At 45.3% G+C, this 25,235-nt stretch overlaps 1 pseudogene; it reads right to left on the bottom strand.

The window, feature by feature from the left end:
* Nucleotides 1-591: 591 nt before the first annotated feature.
* Nucleotides 592-971, bottom strand: LOC116893247 (annotated as a pseudogene).
* Nucleotides 972-25,235: the final 24,264 nt, after the last annotated feature.

Genomic DNA, 25,235 nt, shown 5'->3' with positions numbered 1-25,235 from the left:
CAGTGTCTGTGGTTATGTCCTTTTCATTTCTAAGTTTTTAATTTGGATATTCTCTCTCTACCTTTTAGTTAGTTTGGATAAGAGTTTGTCAATCTTCTTAATTTTTTCAAAGAGCCAACTTTGTTTCATTGGTTCATTGAGTTGTTCTGTTTCTGTTTTATTGTTTTGGCCCTGAGTTTGATGATTTCTTGCCATCTACTCCTTTTAGATGTGAATTATTTTTGTTCTGGAACTTTCAGGTGTGCTGTTAAGTTACTAGTATGATATCTCTCCAATTTACATTTTCAGCTTGCGTCATAAGTTTTATTCCTGATGCGGGACAGATCTTTCCATCCCTCAAATGAATTGCGTGTTACCATGGAAGGGCCTAGGATGCTGCTCCCATTTCCAAGGACAGTGAGAAGAAGGTACAAACTGGGAGCCAGTACAGGAACAGTCTGCAGTTCCTGGTTCTCTTACCCTCCCTTCTCGACAGAGGAATTATCTCTTATCCATTCAGCTAAAAAGAAAAAACAATCATGAACAAAACAAAACACACTGTAAGTATTGGGCAGGCGTGTCCTTGTCCTCAGTTGGACATCAAGTTATGGGTCACCAATGGGGAAGTGAGGGGAGGGGAAAGGTGCCATCAATGAAAAGTGAGGGGGAGGGGAAAGGTGCCATCAATGAAAAGTGAGGGGGAGGGAAAAGTGCCATCATTGTTTCTGCTTCCTTCCTTGCTGCATCCTGTAGCAGCTGTATGTCCTCCTCGTCTGCTGGCAGTTGCACATAGCAGACGCCTGAGTCCCTGATGAAGCAGTTCTTGATAACATGTGAGGATATTTTTCAGGGTCTGTGACCCTGACGTCGGTTAGTTTGATATTGAGGTACTGGTCCACAGAGTGGACGGTTCCACAGATGCTCAGGTCATTCTCGAGTTCCACGACTACGTCCTTGCCCACAAGGAACTTGGGAAAGGAGTGGAAGAGCATGGTGCTGATGCCACTTGGGCAACCGGACTGTGAACCGGAGGTAGGGCGGGAGCTAGAGCACAAGCCGGGGCAGTTCAGGATCAGGCCAGTGCAAGGGGAACCTCGAAAACCAAGTCTGAATCCGGTCTCAAAGAGAGAGGATTTGGGCAGAGCAGAGAGAACCAACCGCCAAACTGGGAGAAGGGCGAGACTTCCTCCAATTTTTTATGTAGGCACTTAGTGCTATGAACTTGCCACTTAAAATCACCTTCATTTGTGTCCCATAAGTTTAAGTATGTTGTGATTCCATTTTTTCTTCTATTCTCGAAAATCTTTAATTTCTTCATTAATTTCTGCCTTGACTTATTTTTTATTCGGTAGTGAATTGTTCTGTTTCCATGAGTTTTTTTTAACTTTCTATTATTGTTGTTGATACCCAGATTTACTCCATGGAAGTCGGATAAAGTGCAAGGAATTATTTCAACGTTTTTTGTATTTGCTGAGACTTGCTTTATGTCTGAGTACGCGGGTAACTTGGCAGAAAGTTCTTTGAGGTATTGAGAAGGTGTATTATTTTGTGTTTGGACAAAATGGTCTGTAAATATCTGCTAGGTCAAAATATATTTGGTTTATAACATCCATCGGCTCCAGCATTTCTCTGTTTAGTTTTTGTCTGGATGATCTGTCTATTGATAAGAGTAGGACACTGAAATCTCCTACTAACAGTGTATGAGGGTCAATATGTATGTAACTTAAGCTGTAGGCATGTTTCTTTTACAGACTTAGATGCTCTTGTGTTGGGTGCATTGATGTTAAAAACTCCAATGTTGGACCTGGAGAGGTCAGTAGAAAAATACCCAATCACCTGCTGTGGTCACCACTACAATAGACAAATGTGTGATGGAGAGATGGAAGGGAAAGTGAGGTCAGGAGGTTCATACACTGTGGAGAAAGGTGAGGCTAGAGACCTGATGGCAATGAGGTCCTGGCCTAGACTGTCACTAAGGGCCATGTCTAGGTCCATGATCCTGCTGCATGCGGTCTGTGTAGATGTTTGTGGCCCAAGTTACCAGCAAAGGCCAAGCAGATGTCTGTGGTCTGGGCTACCTTGGATACCACGGGGATATCTGAGAGTCATATGGCCAAGGGGGACATGCTGATCCGAGTGGCCTGAGCTGCCACCTAAGGACTTGGGGATATCAGGGCCCATGCTGCTGCCAAGGGCCATGTCTGGGTCCATAATCCTATGGCAGCCCAGGTCTGTGTTGATGTCTTAGGTCTGTACTACCACCAAAGGCAGGACAGCCAGCCCCGCCCCTCAACCACCATCACACCCCAGAGAGCTGGCCCCATCCCTAGTCTGCTGTGGGTGATTTGGGCAAGGGAAAGATGGCCCCTTCTCTGCCCCTTGCTACCTGTCACAGACAAGAGAGCTAACCCCGAGAGCATAAGAGCAGGAAAGCTGACCCTGCTCTTTGCCAGCTACAGCACAGGGTGAGCTGCGCCTTTGACTTGGATTTATTCCCCTTCCTCTATTCCTATTATTCTTAGAGTTGGCCTTTTCAGTGCCCCAGATTTTCTGTATGTTTTCTTAGACTTATCATTTTCTTTAACCAAGGTATCCACTTCTTCTATCTTATCTTCAGTTTTTGAGATTCTCCCTTCTATCTCTTGTGTTCTGTTGGTGAGGCTCTGGGGTTCTGTTTTGAGTTCCTAAATTTTTTTCATTTCCAGATTTGTTCCTGTTGGGTTTTCTTTGATGATTCTACTTCTACTTTTAGGTCTTGAACTGTGTCACTCATTTCCTTCCACTGTGTTTTCATAGATTTCTTCAAGGGATTTATTCATATTCATATTTATAAAGGCTGTTTTGTGGTCTTTTCCATGTGTTTCATCTATCCTGCAGCACTCAGGACCTAGTGTGGTAGGGCTACTGGGCACCATTGGAGACGTTTTGTCTTGGTTGTTATGATTTTGGTTTTATGCTGATATCTAAGCACCTGGGTTTGGGAAAATTGTAATTCTAGGCACTGATACCTGGTCTTGTCTTTACTAAGTGGTGTTTTGTATCTGTTGAGTCATTTCTATTTCTGCTCTTAGGAGAATGTGGTGGTTGTATGTTGCCTGGTAGGAAATTCTGGGATCCTGATAGTTGTGGCCACTGGGGTTTCCAGGTAAAATGTGCTTCTAGGTATCAAAAGATAACACGTAGGAATGGGATTAGGCTAGGGTGGGAAGCTGAGGGGGGTTCACAGTACAGAGTAAAGCAGGGTGTTCCACTGTGAACTGCTTAGGGAATCAGGGCAGAGGAGGAGGGAGAGGCCACAGCAGGTGGTTTGGTACAGAGCTGGGGATGAGACTTGGAGGAATGGAGGGGAGGTGAAGAACTGGACTTAACCTACCTGCTTTGTTGACTGGGTTCCCAGGGCATAGTGCCTGCTGGGATTGAGGGCTGGAATAAAGCAATAAGTGAGGAGAAGGAAGTTTGTGGGGAGAGATCTATTGGATCCAGTGGGAATGGGGGCAGAGAGGAAGATGAGGCCTTAACAAGTGGTCAGCCACAGAAGTAGGGATGAGCCCTAAGGAAGAGGTTAAGATCTGCAGTCAGCCTGCCTGCTTCTCTGGCTGGAGTCCTATGATCAGCCCTTGAAGCAGAGGAGAAACAGTGCTAACCGGAAAGCCAGTTCTTACAGGAAGGAATAAAGACTGTCAGAAATGACGAAGAGAAGATTAATCTACAGAGCTTTCTGACTGCTTTCGAAGATAACTGATCCTTTAAAGCAGAAAACAGGATCCTATTCATTGCTATAAAAAGTGATATGGAATTAAAACATAAGACAGCTGTATCTCTTTTCCCACTTCTCCATCTACCCATACCACAGCCAAGCCCAGATAGGATGCCCAAGAACTAGATTTGAACCTATCCCTTCCTAAGTGACCTAAGTCACTTTGCTTCTTGTATTACTTCCTTTTCCTGTTGCCAAATACCCTGACAAAAGCAGCTTAAGGGAGAAAGGTCTTCCCATCATAGTGTGAAAATTCTGAAGAGGGAGCTGGAAGCAGCCGGTCCCACTGCATTTTGTGGTCAAGAAGCAGAGAGCACTGATTGATTGATCTAGATCAGCTTGCTTTCTCCCTACTATCTAGTCAACAGGCCCGGGCCACAGAGTGGTGCCACCTGTAGGTGAGGTCCTACTTTGGTTCTAGAAAGTTCCAGAGTCTACTGTGACCAGCACTGGATGGTCAGCTACCATTCATCATCTTCTCCTTGTTCTTGGCCCTCTTCAGTGGACAGTCCCTTGACCCCAGCTCTACCGGAGGATGAACCACATGTTATTGTATCTGCTCAGCACATTCTACTCAAACTCCGGTGGGTTATGGGCTTGAGGCTTGTGATAAGATGGGGAAATGTAACAAATTTCACCCCTGCTTGATAAAAGGAAGAATTTCAGCACAGCTAATTAAAAATTAGTCTGGGGTTGGGGATTTAGCTCAGCGGTAGAGCGCTTGCCTAGTGAGCGCAAGGCCCTGGGTTCGGTCCCCAGCTCCGGGGGAAAAAAAAAAGAAAAAAGAAAAAAAAAATTAGTCTGAAGGTTGCCTACACAGAGACTTTTTTTTTTTTTTTTTTGAAAAATATTCCAAATAAGAGTGTGAATGTGGCAAGTATCCGTGCTTCGGGTAAAAAGCGCCATGACCCTTGCTGAGTTGCACCTTATTTCTTTCCTGACCGTAGGCCTGTACTTTCCTGACAATTTCATAAACATAACTATGAGTTGTGTTGACAAGCCAAACACAGGCCTTGACTCGCTTGTCACCGGTGCACAGTGAGAATCCCCTGTACCACCTTTCAAAGAAGCCTTTCACCCTGTACCATGCACCTCAGAAGCCACCTTATAATTTTTTTTTCCTGAAGAAATTTTCCTCAGATAAAAGTAAGTATAGCAAAACATTTTTCTTTATCTTTTAAATCCTTTGAACATGTTAGGCAGCTTGGGCCTCTCCTGCTCAGGTCACCACTCGGAATTCTGCAGACAGTTCACCTGTCCTCTCTGTTGCCTGCCTACTTTCCTAGCGATTCGACTAGGCAGGACAGAGGATAACAGCTTAGAATGCAGAGCCAAGCTGCTGGGATCAGTCTTTTAGCTCAGTTTCTTCATCTATAAAATGGGTAACAACAGTGCCTACTACAGAAGAGTGCCCCGAGAAAGGGTAGAAAGAGGGAGGGCAACAAGGTCTGGGGGTAAATTTGCTCAAAGTGCATTATATATGTGCATGAAAATGGCCTTATGTGTCTGAATAGTGATTTCTTAAAGACTGATTAAAAGGGGGCAGAGTTCCCGGAGAAGGAACTCTGCTTATGGATTGCCTGGGCATGTGGGAGCTACCACGTACCCCACCTCTTACTAGGGGCCTTTATTTCCTCAGCGTTTTTCCCTCAGCTCCTAACAGGTGTTCCCAACAGGTGAGCCAAGGGAACCTCAGGCCTGTGAGAATGAGGTTGTTTTCAGTGCTATCCCCCTCCCTCCCAGAAGCCTTGCTTCTTATTAAGTGGTTCTGTCTACCACCGATCACATTACCGCTTCCCTGGTCATAATTTTTAATAATTTATTAGATACGCTTTCAGTATTTTTTAATTACAAACGCTCTGATTCAGTTAGGGAATGAAATTAAGTACAGGAGAGTAATCCTATTTTCTCCATATATCATGCTCTGAAAGAAACTAGAATAGCTGAGCCCATCTTCCTATCAAGGGTTTTTTTGTTTTTTTTTTCAATACACATGATGCTCTAAAAATCTTGACTCTGAAGATGCCAGCCACCCCTCAGAATGGGGGGTGGGGGAGCACACCGGTCAGAATGGATGGGCTACCATCCCTCTCTGTGTGGTGACAGACAACATTTATTGATTTCTCCAGAAGAGCTCCGAATCCAGGAACACTAGTTCAATCTCTTACCCTGCTTTTTCTTTGTTTTTTGTTTTTTGTTTTTCTGGCCCATATTTGACACGCGCACAAGCACAGAAATACAGGCACATGCTTGCCTACACCAATACATCATTGCATGCTCACACCTCTCAACACCTTCCCTGATTCCCACAGCTCAGTTGGACAAACAGGGGCGAGAGAGACATCAGAGCAGCTTAGGGTATAAATTGGGTTTACGGGCCTCTGAGTGGGAGTTTGTGTGGAAGCCATTGAAAGTTAGAGGGTAGTGGTTCTTTTGTGGCTGGGGGGTTTATAAGTAACAGGGAAAATCTGTGACAAACCCATGAGGGTTTATGAGAGCACCAAAGGGGGGGAGAGAGAGAGAGAGAGAGAGAGAGAGAGAGAGAGAGAGAGAGAGAGAGAGAGAGAGAGAACTCTGAGGCTGAAAGTGTCTTTAGAAACATCCCTCAGGCAGCTGCCCAAAGAAAACCTCTTTGCATATGTTCTCTATAAACTGGGAATAAATACTTGGGTAAATACCACACGTGTGGGATCGTTTGACTTACTCTCACTTTCGGTAATTTCTTTTTAATTCTGGTCTGAGGGTGAGAGTTCAGAAAAGAAAGCCATGTGCTGTGGTGTTTGGGGTAGTTTATAAAGAAAGCAAGACCACAGAAGTGTGTCTCCAAGCACTCAGGGCCCCAAGGGGGCCTTTACACTACTGGATTCAGGGATTCAGATCCTAAAAGTTTAGGATCCTAAGTTAGCTTAGACAGCATCCTCCCTGCTCTGCTGGAGAGATTTATGGCTGATCTAAAGATTATGAAGTCAGCCTCTTGGTCCCTTCTGTGAGGAACACAACATTCAAGCAACATCTCAGAAAGGGAAAGGTTTTTCCTTTTTTTTTTTTTTTTTTTTCCTCCCTCGTTCTGAGGAGTTACAGACCCACTTAGGAGGAGGGCTGGATAGCATTGGGTGGGACCAGCAGAGGGCAGAGTTAGGGGTCCTGCCCCTGTCCTTCCCCAGCTGAGCCAGGTTTACAACCTCAAGCCCACACTCAAAGATGGGCTCGGGCTTTTGATGCCTTTATAGTCAAGGTCCTATGAAAGCCTCTCTGTGCCGTCCCTGGAGGAGGCAGGCTGTGCTCGAAAGAATAGCCACCCTTTGTGTTCTGCCCTGAGAACCATTTCAGAGCAAGATGTGAGCAAACTGTTCAGGCTCCACACGGAAGCCTCACTTCCCCAAGTGTGCCACATGCCGGGTGACTTTGGATGGTACAAGTGGAAATGTTTGGGTAGCTCTGCATTTATGTTTTAACGCATTCTAGCTATACATAGCCAGCTAACAGTGATTTCATGGATATTGCTTAGGATACGGCTAATTTTATAGAACTAGATCTATAAAATGTGGCGTGCTGGCAGTTCCCTGCTTCTGTGTCTCCGGTTAGTTCCATACCACAGCATTGTGCATTGCTTCTCCGGTATGAGAAGGCAGGGGAACAAAACACTGTCAAGCGCTTTCACATTTTAGACGGTTATACAGATGTGCGCTCACGACTGTAGGCATGGTTTTCAAATCATAACTTGTTCAAGCCTGAGAGCTTTAGAATAGTCATCAGAGGTATCAGAGACCCCACCCAGTGCTTGGGTTTCAACTCAGTCAGTAGGCACGCTCTCTGATGCCTCGGGCAGCGCAGCCTCCAGCCCTTGTCTGCCTTGCTCCAGGAGCCAGGATTTCAGTCGTGGGCTTGCAGGCCGAAAAACTACAGCTCCCAAAGACGAGGGTCTCATCCTCAAATGATCACCATGGCCTCTACCACTTTAAGCTAAGGGCAGTTCTAGTCGACAAATACCTGACTGTTTTGCTACTTTAAGTCACAGGCAATTTAATGATAATTTTCCAAACATTTTCAATACAATATACATGTTTCCCTTTTAAAAAAATGAAAAGGAATGGTCTTGTAAACTATTTTATTTCCTTTGTGGAAAAAAAAAAAACTGGGTGTGGGGGGAGTGCTTGGGGGTGTGTTCTTTTGTTTATTGGTTTGCTTTTTTGAGAACCAAAGCAATGTTTACTGTAGTAAATTTGAAAACTACAGATAAGGCATAGATTAGGGAGTCACTCCAATATTCCTGTGATCAAGGTCAGCCTGATCCACGTAGCCAATTCTAGGACAGAGCTACAAAGGGAGACACTGTCTCAACAGAACAAGGCAACTCTGCATAAATCATTTTAAATTGTATCATTTCCAACTAACCAGACACACTCCCCCTCCCTCCCCCCTCCCTCCTCCCTCCTTCCCCTTCCCCTTCCCTCTGTGTGTGTGTGTGTGTGTGTGTGTGTGTAACATTCTTATATATCTAAACATATAAACCTCAGTTTTACTTTCTGCTACATACACGTTGCCCTGTATCTTGTTTCCACCTCACACCTTAGCGACCTTTTTGCTTTCCTGCTCTATAAGGCCCATCCCTCACCACCTTCACACATTACTTCCTTCCTTTTCACTTAGGTAGGCAGCCTCTCCTCAGAAAAACTTGAAGCCAGGAGAAAATAGCCAACCCCTAGCTTTCCTGATGCTAAGCCAGCAAACACCCTCTCCCCCAGCTGTGCACACATTCTCACCTCTGCCTCTCCCTCTGCAGGGAAGGGAGAAGGCGGTTCCTGCTGGCTCCCCTCAGTCTTCCTTAGTGTGCTTTGGACCTGGCCATGGTCTCCCTGAAGCTCTGCGTGGGGATGTGCAGCAGACTCCCAGACTTTTCTAATGAGCAGCTCTTGTGCGGCTCCAAAATCTGCGTTTCCAGAATCAGCGAGATTGCTCAGGCGGTAAGAGTACACACTGCTAACACATGAGGGCCTGAGCTCAAATCCTTGACACCTACATTTTGAGCTCACCAGCATTTAGAGAACTCTCTCCCAGCAGGTGGTAAGGATATGCCACTGATATTCTCTGGTTCCCCATTCTGTCCTTCTCCATCACAGCACTCACCATGAATTGCAGTCTGGACTTTGCACTATCTGCTTAGCTTTAACCGCCATCTGGACATGGCCTAGAACCACCTAGGATGAGAGTCTTTTGTAAGGGATTCTCTACCTCAGGTTGTCCTGTCGGCATGATGGGATGTGACGGATTGTCTTGACTAACAGCTAAGCTGGGAAGACCCATCCTGGTTGTGTGTGATAGCCCTTCACACTGATCTGTGGACCTCGCAAGAATGAAGAGAACTATCCGAGTAATAAGAGGAAGAACAAGCAAGGATCTGGGCATTTTTCTCACTCTGCTCTTGGCCATAGACACAGTGGTTTACATTCCTGCCTTGACTTCTCCATATTAATGACCGTAACCTCCAACTGTAAGCCAAGGCATTTGTCATAGGAGCAGAAATGAAACTACGGCAGAGATGGTCTCCATTTTGCTTCCTTTAGATCTCTCCAAGAGTCAGTACAGAGCCAACATGCAGCTAGAAAGAGTGAAGCCATCGCTTTTGGCACTGTTTATAGCAGACACAGTGCATCAGATGCAGCTTACATCCATTTAGATTTCCTCTACATCCCAGCACCATGCGAATGCACAAACCTTCGCAAAAACAGCCGCTGTTCCCTTAATCACTGAAAGGAGCTGATTTCGGAACATTGAAGATCCACCTTCTTGTTTAAAATTTTTCCATGTGGAAGATAACTGATCAGAAACATGCAAGAAGGGAAGAGACAGAAAAAGAAAGGGATCTATGAAGGGAGGGGCGAGGAAGGGAGAGAGAAACCCCTGCAATGTTAACCAGACTTTGTCTCCAAGAAACTTCTCAGTTCTGAGGCTGTCATCCAACCAGCTTCCTGGGCCTGCTCTTTTAGCTCTTTTCGTATCCCTGCCAAACTGTCCCTGGGAAAGGCAGAAGCTAGACGCTCTAAATCCCAAGGTTTAAGATGATAAAGACCCTCAGAGGCTGGTGCGAGCCTTCAGCCCTTTTTTTGTTCACTGCGCCTTTGTTTCAGCAATTTCTCCCATCTCAAAGGATTTTCAGCGGCATCAAGAGCCTGACACTTTGCCCGTCCTCGTCCTCGTTCTCACAGACATCTCCAGAGTAAGACAAAGCCATGTTGGCACTGAGGAGGGCTGGCAATAAAGGGGGACTGAAAGAGAAGAAAGCCCCGGGACAATCTGGCTGGGCCCAGTAGATTCAGTTGCTGCAGCAACAGAAAGTCAAACAATGGAGAGGGGAGGGACAGCCATTTTCTTCACTCTGTCCAGTTGTCATGGATACTGAGATTTTATAAGGAAAAGGGTAAAGGGTTTCCTTTATGCTTTAAAAAACGGTGTCTTTTCGTTTGCTTGGCCCGTATCCTTTCTCTGGGTTAGGGACCTTGCGTTCAGTCTTACTGAAACCAAAGGAGCAGCTGGGGATGTTTCTATAAAGGTGACCTTCCGGACACCAGCTCTGAAACTGGTTATACGTAAAGTCTGGCAGATTTGGTCCAGATACTCATGGAGTTTCTACCTACTGAAATGTTTCAATACTTAATTCCTACTCGAAGAACTTGAAGTTGCTAACAGTATGTCCCAAGACTGACACAGTTCAGCTCCCTCTACCCTTCTCTCCCGGCTCTTTACCCTAATAAACAGCAGCCGTCTGGCAACAGGGTCTTGCTAAGCTCGGAAGGGTAATATGATGAGAACGTCACTAACTTTGGTCAAGACTCAGGTCTGCCACTCTCCAGAACGACCCTGGGCAAGGTACTTAAGGGCTCTAGATATTATTATCAGGGCTGGTAAATGTGGATCTCTGCTGTGTAACTGAGGCTACTAAGACAAATCGATGTATTACTAAGAGCACGCCATCCTTAGTCAACAGCAAATGCTGCAAAAATGAGGGGGCCTTTGACCAGCTCTTCGACACTTCCCCCACATCCACCCACTTGCACACACCCATACACTCACACTGAGATGCACATGCCCATATAGATGGATACATCAGTGCTCCTCAACCTTCCTAACGCTATTACCCTTTAATAGTTCCTCGTGTTGTGGCGACCCCAAACCATAAAATTATTCCGTTGCTACTTCATAAAAAAATTACAATTTTGCTACTACTATGAATCATAATATAAATATCGGATATGCCGGATATCTGATATGTAACCCTAAGGGGGGGGTCATGACCCACAGGTTGAGAACTGCTACAACAAAGAATGATGATGATCTATATAGAGATAGATAGATAGATAATAGATAGATAGATAGATAATAGATAGATAGATAGATAGATAGATAGATAATAGACAGATAGATAGATAGATAGATAGATAGATAGATAGATAGATAGATAGACCAACGAATAGACAGACATGTTCACACAGAGTATATGCTCATGCATATACTCCTGTATTCTCTTACACACTTATTTGCACACATCCAGTTTCCATTTGTGAAAATGAAAGACATGAGAAGAGCTTGCTTATTTTAGTCACTTTGTAGCAGGCAGAACAGAGTGCAGCTGCTCCAAACAAGCAAGCAATTCCATCTGCCCAGCCAACCATTCAGCAAACTTAGGCGGTAACGAATGCTAAATGCAAAAGTCATCAAAGGACAACAGGCAGAGGAGTTCCCGGCCACTGGTTCCCATTTACCTGGTGAAGGGAGATTCCAGCCTCGCTCTGCTTCTAGCATCTCAGGGTGGCTCTGTGACCTCAGCTCTCTTGGCCTCTGTGTTTTCTCATTTCCCAACACTTGGCAACACCCTGAAACCCCATCTGCACACGCCTGTGTTTGGATGACGAGGGTAAGGATAGTTCACACGGTGCTGTGTTCGATGGACATGAGCTGGAAGCAGTCTGTCCTTGCTACAGTCTGGTAGGCCACATTAATGCCAGTATCTCACAAACACTCAGAAATAAGTGCCTATACATTTTACAGGTGATGACCTGCACTGCGGGCTGACAGCCTTGTCAGCCGGAATTCCACAGATGCTTCAGAGCACGATGCCAGCATGGCCTTGTCCTGGACTGCATGGGGTCCATTCTGTAGGTTGATGTCAGTATGCAGGTGAAGGCAGATACAGCCTAGAATGAGGCCTGTCATTGGATGAGAAGGAAGAATGGGTGGCAGAAAAGTTTCAGAGAGGCCGAGGAGGCTGGAGCGAGAAGAGAACTTGGTGGCGGGCGTTAAGATTCTTCTCTACACATATTACAGGTTGTTATGACCATTCTTAAGGATGGGTGTGCATAGGAGTTTGTGTTGTCCAGATGGGCAAATTATATCTTATCTAGGTGGGTGGTTTATATCCTTAACAATTGGTTGTAAGTTTATTATGTGGATGTATTGTGGATTGAGAACTGAATATGTGAATCTGATCATTGGGTTATAGTTTGTTGAGTCTTGATTTTATTGGGTAGCTGGAACCAGAGAGTTCACGGCTAGCAGACATCCTCCAGGAGAGATACTAATCTGAGATGAATTAACACTAGTTCCAATGGCCTGTTCGCTCTGGAACAGGTTCTGACACTTTTTTTACTTTTACGGCAACACCACAACACCATTCTCCCAGAAGCTACTTCCAGGATGTGCCTGAGAAGAACAAAAAATACAGGTATGCTTGTCTAGGTTCAGGTTGGGGGTTATCAGTCATTTTTTTGTAGCTTCATATTGTAGCTTCAGAACTTGGAACCAAAGGAGAAGGTTTAGATAGGGTTCCACTGTAGCTACTTGTATTCTAAGGCTAGTGTTCCCCCAAAAGCTGTTTGTACTAGAACATCTACAGGTAGCTTCTGGGAACCTGCCCCCAGTTGGTTCTGATTGGTAGAGATGCCAACAGTCAATAGCTGGGCAGGGCAGACAGAGGAGAGTCTTTAGGATCCCCAGGCTTGGGACTGGGAGAAGAGGGAGAGTGAGATTCGCCGTGACTGGAGACTGTGGAGGAGAGGAAAGATACCATGCCTAAGAAGAAAGCTGGGCAGAGAAGTATAGCCACCATGTGAAGGAGCCAGGAGAGTACAGTCCAGAGGGCTGCCCAACTGGGTCCAGGGCCATGAAATGTAGAACACAGAATTTAGTAAGAAATAACTCGAAATTATCAGCAGGAGGTAGATTCAATCAGCAGTGCAGGCCAGGCAGTAGTCCAGCTATAGTGCTGATTAAGGCATATTGAAATACAAAGGCCGTGTGTGTGTGTGTGTGTGTGTGTGTGTGTGTGTGTGTGTGTGTGTGTGTGTGTTTCATTCAGGAAGGTAAACCATGGGGGCAGGCAGTAAACCCACTGCCAGGATTTATTCATTAATATGTAATTCAACATTCCTTCCCTCATTAAATATATGAGTTGTAAGAGATGAGCTTTGCTAACAAGGTCTCAGCTGATTATCAGTTTGTATCTGCTGCATCCAGAACACATACAAAAGATCATGTCAAATGTACAATACCCCTAACCACTGAGTATCTTGACTTGGGCCAGTCACGGCCAGTCTCATACATGTTCAGAACATATACATTATATTTTGGCTGGGCAAAACCATCTAACAGAAGGCCTACTTTATAATGAAGGATCGAGTATATCTCATGTGCTTAACTGAAGGTGAAAATCAGAATGGTATATGGTGTGCTTTCATTCCATTATAAAACAGAATTGTTAAGTTGAACCATCATAAGCCAGGGGCTATATGTGCTTAGTTTCATCATTCTCAAAATGTAAATATTAATCCACATGGAATTGATGAGACAAGCCAAAGTACATGGGAAGCACTTTTCCCAACAGGTATTAAAGACTAATGGCAGCTGCTCTTTTTATTGTGCCTCCTAGTGTCAACTCTACTACAATCCCACATAAAAGTAATGAATATGTGTGTTAAAAGGCTCTGAGCCGAGTCACAGGAGAGTAGAAGCTATTGACTTATTCAAAGCAGTGGGATTGGGTGCTCTGACTTTTGTTCCCACTATAACCATATTTCTAAAACACAGATTGGGATTTAGAAAGGAGAATCAAGTGACTGATTTACGGAAACTCTGGCATCAGAATGTTTAATTTATTGCTCTCCTATTTATTTGTCTCACACCTGGGATTCATTTCTCCTGATGGAACAAAAGGAGTTCCAGGAGGCACAGTGGTTCTAGACTAGATCTCAGACAGCATTGGAAGTATCTCCAGGCTTTCGGAACACCAGGTTAATTCATAGGAATGAAAGGAAGGTCCATTTGTAACATTGAATGCGTTCTTCCCTGTGGCCCTCACTCCGTCCCAGATGGACCACATTAGACAGGATATGGAGGATAAAGTCTATCTGAATTCATGAACAAACGAACACCAGGATTGTTCTGAAGCTGTGTGGCCTTTGCTGAGCCAGAGGTGCAGCTCGAAAGAAGAAAATGAAACGTAGATTGTGGCTCCCTTCTCAGCTAACTACCAGGTACCCAAATGAGTAGAGTAGGTGAGCTGCCCAAGCAAGGCAGCTAGAAGAAGATGCAGATGTTAGGGAAGAAGCAGAATATGGCTCCTGAGGAGGAAGAGCTCTCTATGCCTGGCCAGGAGACGCTGTGAGCACTGGTAATGACTTGCACACAGACACTCAGCACTGAGCCGTAAAGACACAAAATAAACCCCGACAAAAGGAACTGAGTTGTCATTCCCTACGGTGTTTAATGGAAGCAGGGCTGCCCAGCCTCCATCTGCCTGCAGATACCTAGAGACACACTAGCACTCTATGGCCTGGAAAAGACCAAAGTCAGGAGCAGATCCACATCAAACGGTAAGGATTCCACCTCATCAGCCAGAGCAGTCATCATCAAGAAAACAAAGCACAGCTCTCACAAGTTGTCTTTGGACATTCGTACATGGGCATGCACACGACTAAGTGCAATTTGCTAAGGCAAAAGATAAAAAAAGTTGAAAGAAAAAGTTGTGGAGACTTTAGAATTCATGTGTAATGCAGAGAATGCCACAATGCCAGATACAGTCATGCATTGCTATAGCTGATGACCACCGTAACCACGTTCTGTGACACAGAGACAGTGACAGGCAAGGTGGCAGGGACTACTGTGACGGAATTGACTTTGGGTGACTGTAGAAGAGAATTAGGAAATGGAGTTGGCAGGGCAGTTAGAGTCAAGGTCTTGTGCTCCTGGTGTCACCCAGGAGTCTGGCATTCTATACAGAGTCAGCCTGTCCTCACCAGATAGGAGGCAAACAGTGTCCTACAAGAGTAGCTCTCAACCTTCCTAAGGCTAAGGCCTTTCGATGTAGATTCTCGTGTTGTGCTGACCCTCGAACCATAAAATTATTTCATTGCTACTTCATAATAGTTATTTTGCTACTGTGATAAATCGTAATGTAAGTATCTGATATTCAGGATATATGAAATGTGAACCCCATGAAAGGGCCGTTGGAATCCCCAAAGGGGTTGGGACCAACGGGTGGGGAACCTACTGTCTTAAGGTCTTCTTCCTTAGGACCTTAAGGAGGAAGAAGAAGTGGGATGAAGAACATTGAGGGACCTTAAACAAAGCACTAAGGAATGAGCGCTCTGCACCGTCACCATCTATCTTCTCTGCCCTTTAACACTACAGTGCCCTTGGGAGGCAGGAATTCTCACCTCCACTTGACTAATCATTGTCTGTAAAGTTGATACATGTGAATAATTCTCATATGACTTATTCTTTATCCTAAATAATCCTGACATCAGGACTCCCATCTTTTGTGACATGCTGGCTTCCATCGTCTTCCTCTCTACCTACTAAACTCTCTCTCTCTCTCTCTACCTTCCAAGTCTCAATATGACACCCCAGGCACAGACAGTGCTTCTCATGAGAACGGGTAGCACAACATTTTTTCAACGTGCAGTGGGGTTAGATGCTGATCAATCACATTGCGAGTCTCACAGGTTGAATGCATGTAACCCGCCCAAGCTACTGAGCATCACAATTGTGAGCAGCCTTTACCTCCCGTTTTGGTCCTGAGCTAAGTGGGAGCAGCAGAGGTCACTGTCCAGTATCACAAGAGTGTGTTGGGAACACCTACCTGGGCCACCTCTCCTATGCTTTGTTAGTCTTCTCTTAGGACTCTGCCCTGGCTCCTGCTGATCTCTGTGACAGTTGGGAACAACAACCTCTTGAGAAAGTAACATCAAGTCATAGCAAGGATTGGACATGCTGAAGAACTGTCATGGTCTGGTCTCTGGGTGAAGATCCTGGGAAGTGACTAAGATAGGAGACCTACCTGGATGTGACTCCCGCTCCTAGAGCTTTCGCATGTATGCTCGTTCTCTTCTTTAAGGCTTCCTGTCTGGAAGTAGGTTCATTACTGGATTCCCCAAGTCAAGGCACAAAACGCTCAACACGATCCAGAACCTAGTATACAGCAAGTGCCCAATCACCAGTCACAGGCTTCTCTCAGTATTGAATCTTGTCTCATGTCATTCACAGCTTCCTCAAGAGCCCTGTGAGTCATAGCTGCATAGAAGACAGGTAGACAGGTGGGCAAGATGGGACGAGGGCTCTGAACAAGTGGAAGAGTACGACCAGGAATAACCTAGAAAATATTTTTTTAATATATGTGTGTTTGTGTGTGTGTGTGTGTGTGTGTGTGTGTGTGTGTCCACAAATGCACGCATGTACCTGATATGATGTGTCAGGATACATGCGTGGAGATTGGAGGACAACTTTGCAGAGTTGATTCTCTCCTTCTACCTTTACAAGGACAAACTCTAGACCCAGCAGGCTTCTGTTATAAGCACCTTTACCCACTGGGTATCCTGCCGGCTTTTTAGCAACTTAAATGATGACCCACGATCTCAGCCTTTTTGTTCAACTGAAAGTGAGGTACAGTGTCTCTGAGAATGATGGGAAACCCAGGGAAACTGAGCATGCTCACCGTCTCCTGCAGCCCCTCACCACGTTGAACCCACTGGAAGTCCATGCACTTATTTGCATAAAAATTCTAGGGAGCTCTAGGAGTCAATAGGACTTCCCATGCTAAGTAACAAAGTAAGATGCTAGGGCAGAAGTAGGGAAACATGAGTGTGAGCACATGTGGATTAACCCCTAGAAATGTTAGAGAGACTGAGGAGAAAGGACAGGAAACAGAAAGTGCTAAGGTTCGGCGATTAGCCAGTAGATGCCCAAATGTGTCATCACACTGTCCTCTGTTTCTCTAGGCTGGTAAGGCCTTGGGACACAAACATGATTTGTGTGTGTTTATAGAGGAAATTGAGACTTGCAGAGGATACAGGGTTTAATAATCCAGTTCTCCCTAAGTTTCCCAGTTCAGTGTCTGCCCTGACTTTTGCCTCGTAGCTTGTCTCTGCCACCTGGATGACAGCTTGGTGCAGGCCTGTCACCACTGAGCATCTGATTGTGACGAGGAGCCTCCTGGTTACCAGCCTGGGATCAGAGTAGAACAATAGCCTCAGTCCTCAGGGGCTGACGCTAAGCACCAAACACTGGTCAGCTCCAAACACTGGTCACCATTCACTTCAGAACGCCTGCTGCTGTGCATGCTAATCCAAATTGGGTTCAAGCCCCCAGCCTCTGCTTCCATTGTTGGGCCATACTTTTCATTCAGCATGAGATCAGAGATCTGTTGAAACCTCATGTTGCCAATAAGAGGAGATTGCATTAATCTCAATAAAAAATGAGTTCCTCTTACTTTTTTTCCTAGAAAGAAAGGAGGGGCATGGAAACATTACATTTGCCTCTCAAAAGAAAGGAAGAGAAAAAGAAAAAGAAACTTGGAAAAAAATCTTCACCAGAGACTAAGTATGAAGCATATAAGTCAACACAAAGAACAATTAGTATTTCTTCACCTCCACTGCTTATTTTTCTCCTAGACATTTCGATTGTTTTTTTCTACCTAGGATGTTTTTTAAACACAGTACTTATGAACATTGAAACGAGCATCTTTAAAGATACAGAGTCAAATTGAGAGGGTGAGGTAGACGACATTGCTCAAGCCTGATTCACAGATTTTGATCCCCAGAACCCACAAGATGGATAGAAGTCATTCTACAAACTCAGATCTCCACATACAAATAGACAGACAGACAAACAGACAGACAGCTTTCTAAGGAGTATGAGGGAGAAGATGACACACAGAATCTGTGAAAAGGAAACAGAGCAAGAAGCAAGGAGAAAAAGGCATAAACGAGAAAAATTTGCCCTAAAGATTATGTTTCTATTAAATCTTGAGTGTTTGAGAAAACCTTGAAGATGACTTTTTGACACACAAATGTATGCACACACACACTCATGAACACGAAGCAGGGGAGGCCAAGAGGGGCATGTGATTTGTCTAAGGAAATGGATACTTGATTAAGGCCTGTCAGAACAAAGACTGTGCATGCTAATTTGTCTGCAGAGGTTGTACGTAAATCTCAGCAAATGCTCCCAGGGAGAAAGGCCACACTGATCCTTTACCTTAACAGCTCTCCACATGCCGCTCCTCACTGACACTCATTGTTGGACCCTTTCTTCCACTCACAAGAGTCTGACGAGTGACTGTGTGGTGCAGAATAGGCATGGTTAGCACACTGTTGCCAGAGGTTCGAATCCAGTCTGCTGCTCCATGGTTTTGTGGTATAATTGAATGGCTTTTACATTTTATAAGAATCAGAAAAAAAAATCTTAACCATATTTCATGCCACATGAAATTCACATTTTGATATCTGTAGGCTTATATTTCTCAAAATCTACTTTAATCAGGGTTCTTAAATGCTTTAATTTCCCTTCTAGCCCAGCACCCAGCAGAGGTAGTGGAAATCAAACGTTAATAGGACAAAGGGTGATGCCGACCTCTTTAGAAATGGTTCTTTGGGGGGATTCCAATCTTGGCTGTCAGTATATCAGCAGTTCAGCTCACACAAATCAGCAGCGGGAGCTCTATCCACCCACAAACACCATTCACCGATCAGCAACAGCGATTGATCCAGAAGGCAACCATAGGCTCTCCCAATTCAGCCTGAGCCTGCGGAAGCTGCAAGACGCCACCGATCATCACAAGAAGTTCTTTGGTGCGTTTCTTTCTCTGAAGTCACAAAAAACAATGATCAGCAAAGAAGGCAAGACAAGCCAATGCCGTGCATCCCTGACCGCTGTCTGTTGATCTTATACTGTTTCCAAACATCACGTGTCCTCTGAAGCATCTGCTCCCACAAAACACCACATGCCCTTTGTCTAGGCAGCCTCCAGAGAAATATGAAGTGAAAACTTCTGGTTTCTTTATGCCAGTTATATCAAATGATATTTTACTGGGGCACGCAGGTGAAAGGGCGTCTGGCTAAAGCAGACACACGAAAGAATGTTTCCTTGAAGCAGACACGGGTGAAAGGATATTTTACTATAGCAAACACAGGAAAGGGATGCATGATGTTCAAAAGGAATATGAACGTGACTCCACAGACAGTGGAGCCCAAGCATTGGTTTGCTTTGCTCTGCCTTCCTATCCCTCACTAAGGACACACATGTATTGGTTTGCTTACACTGCATTGCTGAGCTCTGTTTGTGGTGATGCCTTAGAGGGAAACTAGCCAAAGAACTTCTCACGAAGTTCCTGTGGCTTCTTGCCACTTCTGTGGCCTCGGGCCAGTTGTCAAGCCTTATGGTTTCTTCTGGATTGGACTGTCCTTGCCAGTTCATGTGTGGTGACTTCAGAGTGGACTGGACTACAGTTGATGATTCCTGTGTGGTGTCTGCTCACAGGGCTGCAGCTGATGATTCGCATTTGGTGTTTGCTACTGGACTGGACTGCCGATATCCTGACAATCAAGATTGGACTCAACCCCAAAGAACTATTTCTAAACAGATCTACTTCCCCCGTGTCCTAATAACTTTTCAACTACCTCTGATGGGTGGTGGGCTAGCAGAGAGGTTGGATCCTTATTAAAGTCGGTTGGGAAAAGATTTACACCTATAGAGCATCCTCCCATGTGTCTGCTTCAACCAGACATCCTCTCATAAGACAGTCTCCAGAAAAAAAATATCATATGACACAACTGAGCCTCCAAAGAAACCAGAAATTTCACCTCTGCTATTCTGATCTAAGGATGAGGCACAGTTGGTAGAGCACTTGTCTAGCATGTGCAAGGCCCTGGGTTCAATCTCTAGCATCACATAAAACTAAACATGGTTCATTTCTGTAATCCCAGCACTTAGGAGGTAGAGAAAGGATCAGGAGTTCAAAGTCACTCTCAGCCACACAGCAAGTTGTTGAGGCCTGCCTGGGATACTTAAGTATCTATCTCAAAAGCAATGCATTCCTTTCTGTCCTTAACACAGACACACACACACACACACACACACACACACACACACACACACACACACACTCACACGCAGCTTAGATGCTTATTTTTCACCTCCATACAAACTAGCTCTTGAACAAATTAGCATTCCAACCTGATTCCTACATTGCTATTGGCACAAATGTACTATTTTTGCTAACAAAGGGTCCCTCGTTCTGGTTCTCACCCTTTGACACTTCAGGCATGCTCTCTTCTTGCTCTAGCAACCCCCAAGTGGATGTTCAGCACCCTGCTGATATGAACTGTCACCACTTCCCCTTGAAGACAGAACATTAACAGCAGGTCTGGCTTGACTCACTCTTTTGCTTCTTGTTCATGTAAATAAAGTGTCCATCATGGTACTTCACATGTAAGAAGCACTAATAGGGGCTAGAGAGAGGACTCAGCATGAAGTGCTTGCTGAACAAGTGTGAGAACCAGAGTTCATATCACCAGAAGTCATGAAAGTACCAGGTAGATATAATGTACTGGTACATCTCTAATTCCATAGGTTGAAAGGATGAGATGGGGGATCCCCAGAGCCTAGCTAGACTAGTCATTGTGGTGAGCTCTGGGTTCAAATGAGAGACCCTGACTCAGTGAATAAGGTTCTGATTGATCAAGAAAGACTTCACGTTCATTTGGTCTCCATTCATAGACACATACACATGCATGCACAACCACACATTTAAAACATACACCCAGACTCATGCAAATATGCATATACACATGTATACACACCACACACCACACTCACAGATGCATGCCTAAAATGGACCAACAAATAGTAGTTCTAGTCATAAAACCTCTCCCCAAGAAACAGACATATTATATGCATAGCAAACTGTATTTCATATGCATATTTTAAAAACATAGAAATATTTTAAGCTACGTTTATTTGTATACACACATCCACACTCTTGTGTGTGCACACGTGCATGTGCTACTGTGCACATATGAGAGTCAGGACAAGTCATGGGATACAGTTCTCACCTTCTCCTATGTGGGTCCTAAGGATCAAACTCAGCTCGTCAGGTTTGGTGACTTGTGTCTTTACCACTGAGCTGCCTTACTGGTCCTTGTGTGTTCTTTGAGCATATACTGGCTCAAAAGGAAATTCTCTAAGTAGAATACATACTGTAAGACATTCTCCGTGGGCCTTTTAAGCTTGAATACTTGATTATCAGGTGCTGGTACTATTCAGGAAGGCTGTGGAATGTTTAGAAGGTGGAACCTATCTGGGGGAAGTGAGTCCCTGGAGATTTGAGGGACAGGCCCACTTCCCACTCTCTTGTCCACTCAGATGTAGCAAATCCCTATAGCCAAGCCTCACATTACTCTTTGTAGGGCATCTGGTCTCTGCAACAAGAAACGTAATAACGCAGTTGGGTCCTTTGTAGAGCAGGCTTCCCGAGTATTCTCTCACATCAGATGGCATTGCCAAAGCAAAGACTGCTCACCCCCCCCACCCCCACCCCACCCCCAGCCCTCTCCCCAGCTGTACTACCCAAGCCGCTTCTGCCTTCCCAAGTCAAAAGCTGCCAGCCAGTCCCTAAACATCCTCTGTGTCCCTCCGCTGCCTGAGTTGCCTGTTCACCATTTACCCTTGGGGCTGCCAGGGAGTCTCTCCCTTGGCTCCATCCACACGATCCCCTGTGGGGTGTCTCCCCCATGAATTGGACTTTTGTTCCATCCAACCTGTGTTGAAATTTACGAGCCTGAAACAAAGGCGCTCACTGTGCCCTCATCTTGGCTGTGCCCAGGATACTAATTACCCAACAACAGCAGTTCATTGCTCTGGAAGCACACGTGGGAGAAAGTAACCAGCTCTGATTAAGGAGCCCCACGGGAGGACGCTGACAATGATCTGTTCATTCTCTTTCTGAAGTTGCTTTGGGGCTGGGAGCACAGCTCTGCGCTTGACGGTTCTCACCTTGCATGCACAAGTGTCCTGTGCCTCTCTTCTGTCCCTGTCCTCAGGGGTTGCTCTGCCTCAGCATTGCAGGACACTAGGAGAGTTCCAGATGGGCACCATGCCAGATCAGGCCTTGCATGTGCTGGGCTCATACTGTGCAAAATTGCTTTTTGTATCTAAGCCCTCTTTCTGAGTCAGCTCTACAAGGTTAGTGAACCATCTCCACTAACACGCCCATCTCCATGCAACCAAAAGCCTACAAGTCCAAACTCAGAAGAGGGAGGTAGATTATAACCCAGACCGAGTGCGAAAGCCACATCCCCGCTTTCAGAATAAACTAGAAAAAGCGAGGCTTTTGCCCAGATCACTGTGCTCGGCTGAGCCCTAGAGCATTTCAAGAACTAAAGTCACTTGTCTGACAGGTGGCCAGCACAGGTCTAGCATTCATGTCTCTGAATTTAAAATCTAGAACCGTCTAGAACTCACTCATCATTGCCTGGACTTTCCGGGAACCTTTCTTCACCAGCCATTGACCAGTCTATAGTGAACACAAGGATGTAAAGAATTCTCAGACGTCCCTGAGACCTTGAACTCTGCAAGCCAAATATAGTGGAATGGATGGTAGCATCTCTGTGTGTACACACATGTAGTGTGCTTACAACTACAAGGCTGCAAAAGGAAGGCCTTATCCATTCATTTCAACTGGACACTTCGTCTTTCCCCATCCAATCAAATAACCCCAGAGTACCCCTGGAGATGTGAACTTATTCCCACTGTGCTGGTAAGCGGTGAAGTCTTACCTGGTGGAAAAATAGTGACTCGTGTATCTACCTGGAAGTTCACCAGTGGCCCCACAGTGTGGAGATGGGATTTGACGCAACAGGCCAGGTATGCTGAAATCCATCTAAGAGATTTGGAGCTGGAGGGAGACACTGGCAACGGCAGACTAAAACTGCAATAAAATAAACATTGCCTAGCCCTCTTCCCTGGCCTGCAGGCAATCAGGTTGCTCTAGATGAAAGTGGGGCAGTCAGCCAAATGGATCCTAGCACCCTGTGTGATGTCTCTGTAGGTTTTCGTGCAGGTTTGCCCTGACTGCAACATAAGATTTGCTACTGGCAGACAATCCTCCTCTTCTGAACGTGATGGAGGACAGGGAAGTAGGTGAGGAGGTGCCCGAGAGTGGAAGGTAACCAAGATATGAGTTTGTGGCAAAGAATTAAACGCCTCAAAGTCATTGCAGGAGGCACTAAGGTCAAACTTGATTAATTTTCCAGAGAATAAAGTAGGGGATAAAGTAATCCTTAACAGACTTTTCCTCTCTTCTCTTTTATTCCAATAATGGCCAAATGGGGCTGGGGAAATGACTCTGTTTGCCTTACAAGCCCAAGAACCTGATTTCGACTCTCAGAAACACATGAAAAGTCAGAAGAGGCACACAGGCTTGCTGGCCCAGCACTGGGGAGGCGACGCCTGGCAGAGCTCCCCAACCTCTCTTCAGAGGAGATGCAGTTCCTGACTATCCCCATGCCATTGCTGGAATGAGGCACCAGGAAACTGTAGATGCCCCTTGTTCTCTCCACATGTTCCCTCCTTTAAGCTTCTTGGCAAGTCCCTGATTATCTTGATCAAAAGCATCTGTGCCTACACGCCAACGGATAGCCACTACATAGAAAAAGAAGCAAAGACATAGGAGTTAGACAGCATGCTACCACCACATGGCTGGTCAACAGTTGAGCGAGGATTTGAACCCAGGTCATCTGAAGCTCACACTCATAACCACACAAGATGCCATTTGTTTAAGTGTTGTCCTGGCACCGGGAGCCTGCAATGCCCTTCATTATCTGTACTGATATAATGGTTACTAAATGGTGGAAATCCTGACCAAACAAGGCTTCTGAATAGATTTACCTGAGATCTTCAGGGCAGCCCAGAGATAACTGGAGGTCAGCTATGGGCCTTATCTAGCTGTGGATAATGTATCATCTCTCTTTAAACCAAGCATCTGAAACAGGGTACATACAACACACCAGTGTGGAGAACCAACCACAGCTACAAAGGAGATTTTGTTTTGAAGTCTGTGGTCGTTGGTATTAATGATTACGTTGACAGGCTCTAGAATCTATGGGAGAAACGCCACGCATGCCTATGGGTGATTATCTTGATTAAGTTAACTGAGGTAGGAAGGCCGACCCACTGTGGGTGGCACTATTCCCTGGGCTGGGAACTCAGACCTATATGAAAAGAAGAAAATGAGTTCATCATAGTCATTATCATTCACCAATTCTTTTTTTTTAAGATTTATTTATTTATTTTGTATAGAGCAATCTGCCTGCATGTGACTACAGGCCAGAAAAGGGCACCAGATCTCATTATAGATGGTTGTGAGCCACCATGTGGTTGCTGGGAATTGAACTCACGACCTCTGGAAGAGCAGTCAAGTGTTCTTTAACCTCTGAGCCATCTTTCCAGCCTCCCACTCACCAATTCTTGGATGTAACATGACCTCAGCCTTCTGCAGTACAGTTCTTCTCTTTGACCTCAGCCTTCTGCAGTACAGTTCTTCTCTTTGATGGACTGTAAACTGGAAAAATGAGCAAAAATAAAACCTTCCTTCCTGAAGTTGCCTTTGTCACCAAAATAAGAAAAGGGGAAAAAAGGCAAAGTCCCAGCATGGACTGGCAACCTCTACCTTGGAAATCATATTTGATCCTCTTCAAAGCATTGCCCATTGGCTCCTGTGTTGCTAGGAGAATATGTGGCCTCTGACTGGCAAACAGCTTCCCATCAGCGATTCAGCTGGTCATTCTCACAAACTTAGACTTCTTTAAAGCTTGTGGGATCTCATGGGTGGCAGTGACTTCCAAAGGATGATTCAGACCTGGCGTTGAAGAGCATACCAAGCGCGCATATTACAGCTGCCGTTTCTCCCAGCCACCGCCACCCACGCAGGCTTTCACAATGGGCCTGTTGCACCAGGAGCCAGGTGCAGCCAGCATTGTTTATCAGCAGGTGTTAGCCGAGCCCATGGGAACCTCACTTTCCTGCCAGGCAGCGAAGGCCCTGGTTCCTGCTCTTCTTGGCTTTCTAACTGAATGTCACGGCAGGGCTCTACAAATACGTTTTCCAAACTCACAAAACCCACAGAAATAAACCAGTGTGGCAAATTTTGCCTCCCTTAGCAGTAGTACTCCTT

Source organism: Rattus rattus, chromosome 2 (genome assembly GCF_011064425.1).
Source record: "Rattus rattus isolate New Zealand chromosome 2, Rrattus_CSIRO_v1, whole genome shotgun sequence".
In the NCBI taxonomy this organism is placed as follows: Eukaryota; Metazoa; Chordata; class Mammalia; order Rodentia; family Muridae; genus Rattus; species Rattus rattus.
This window is presented reverse-complemented; position numbering and strand designations above follow the sequence as displayed.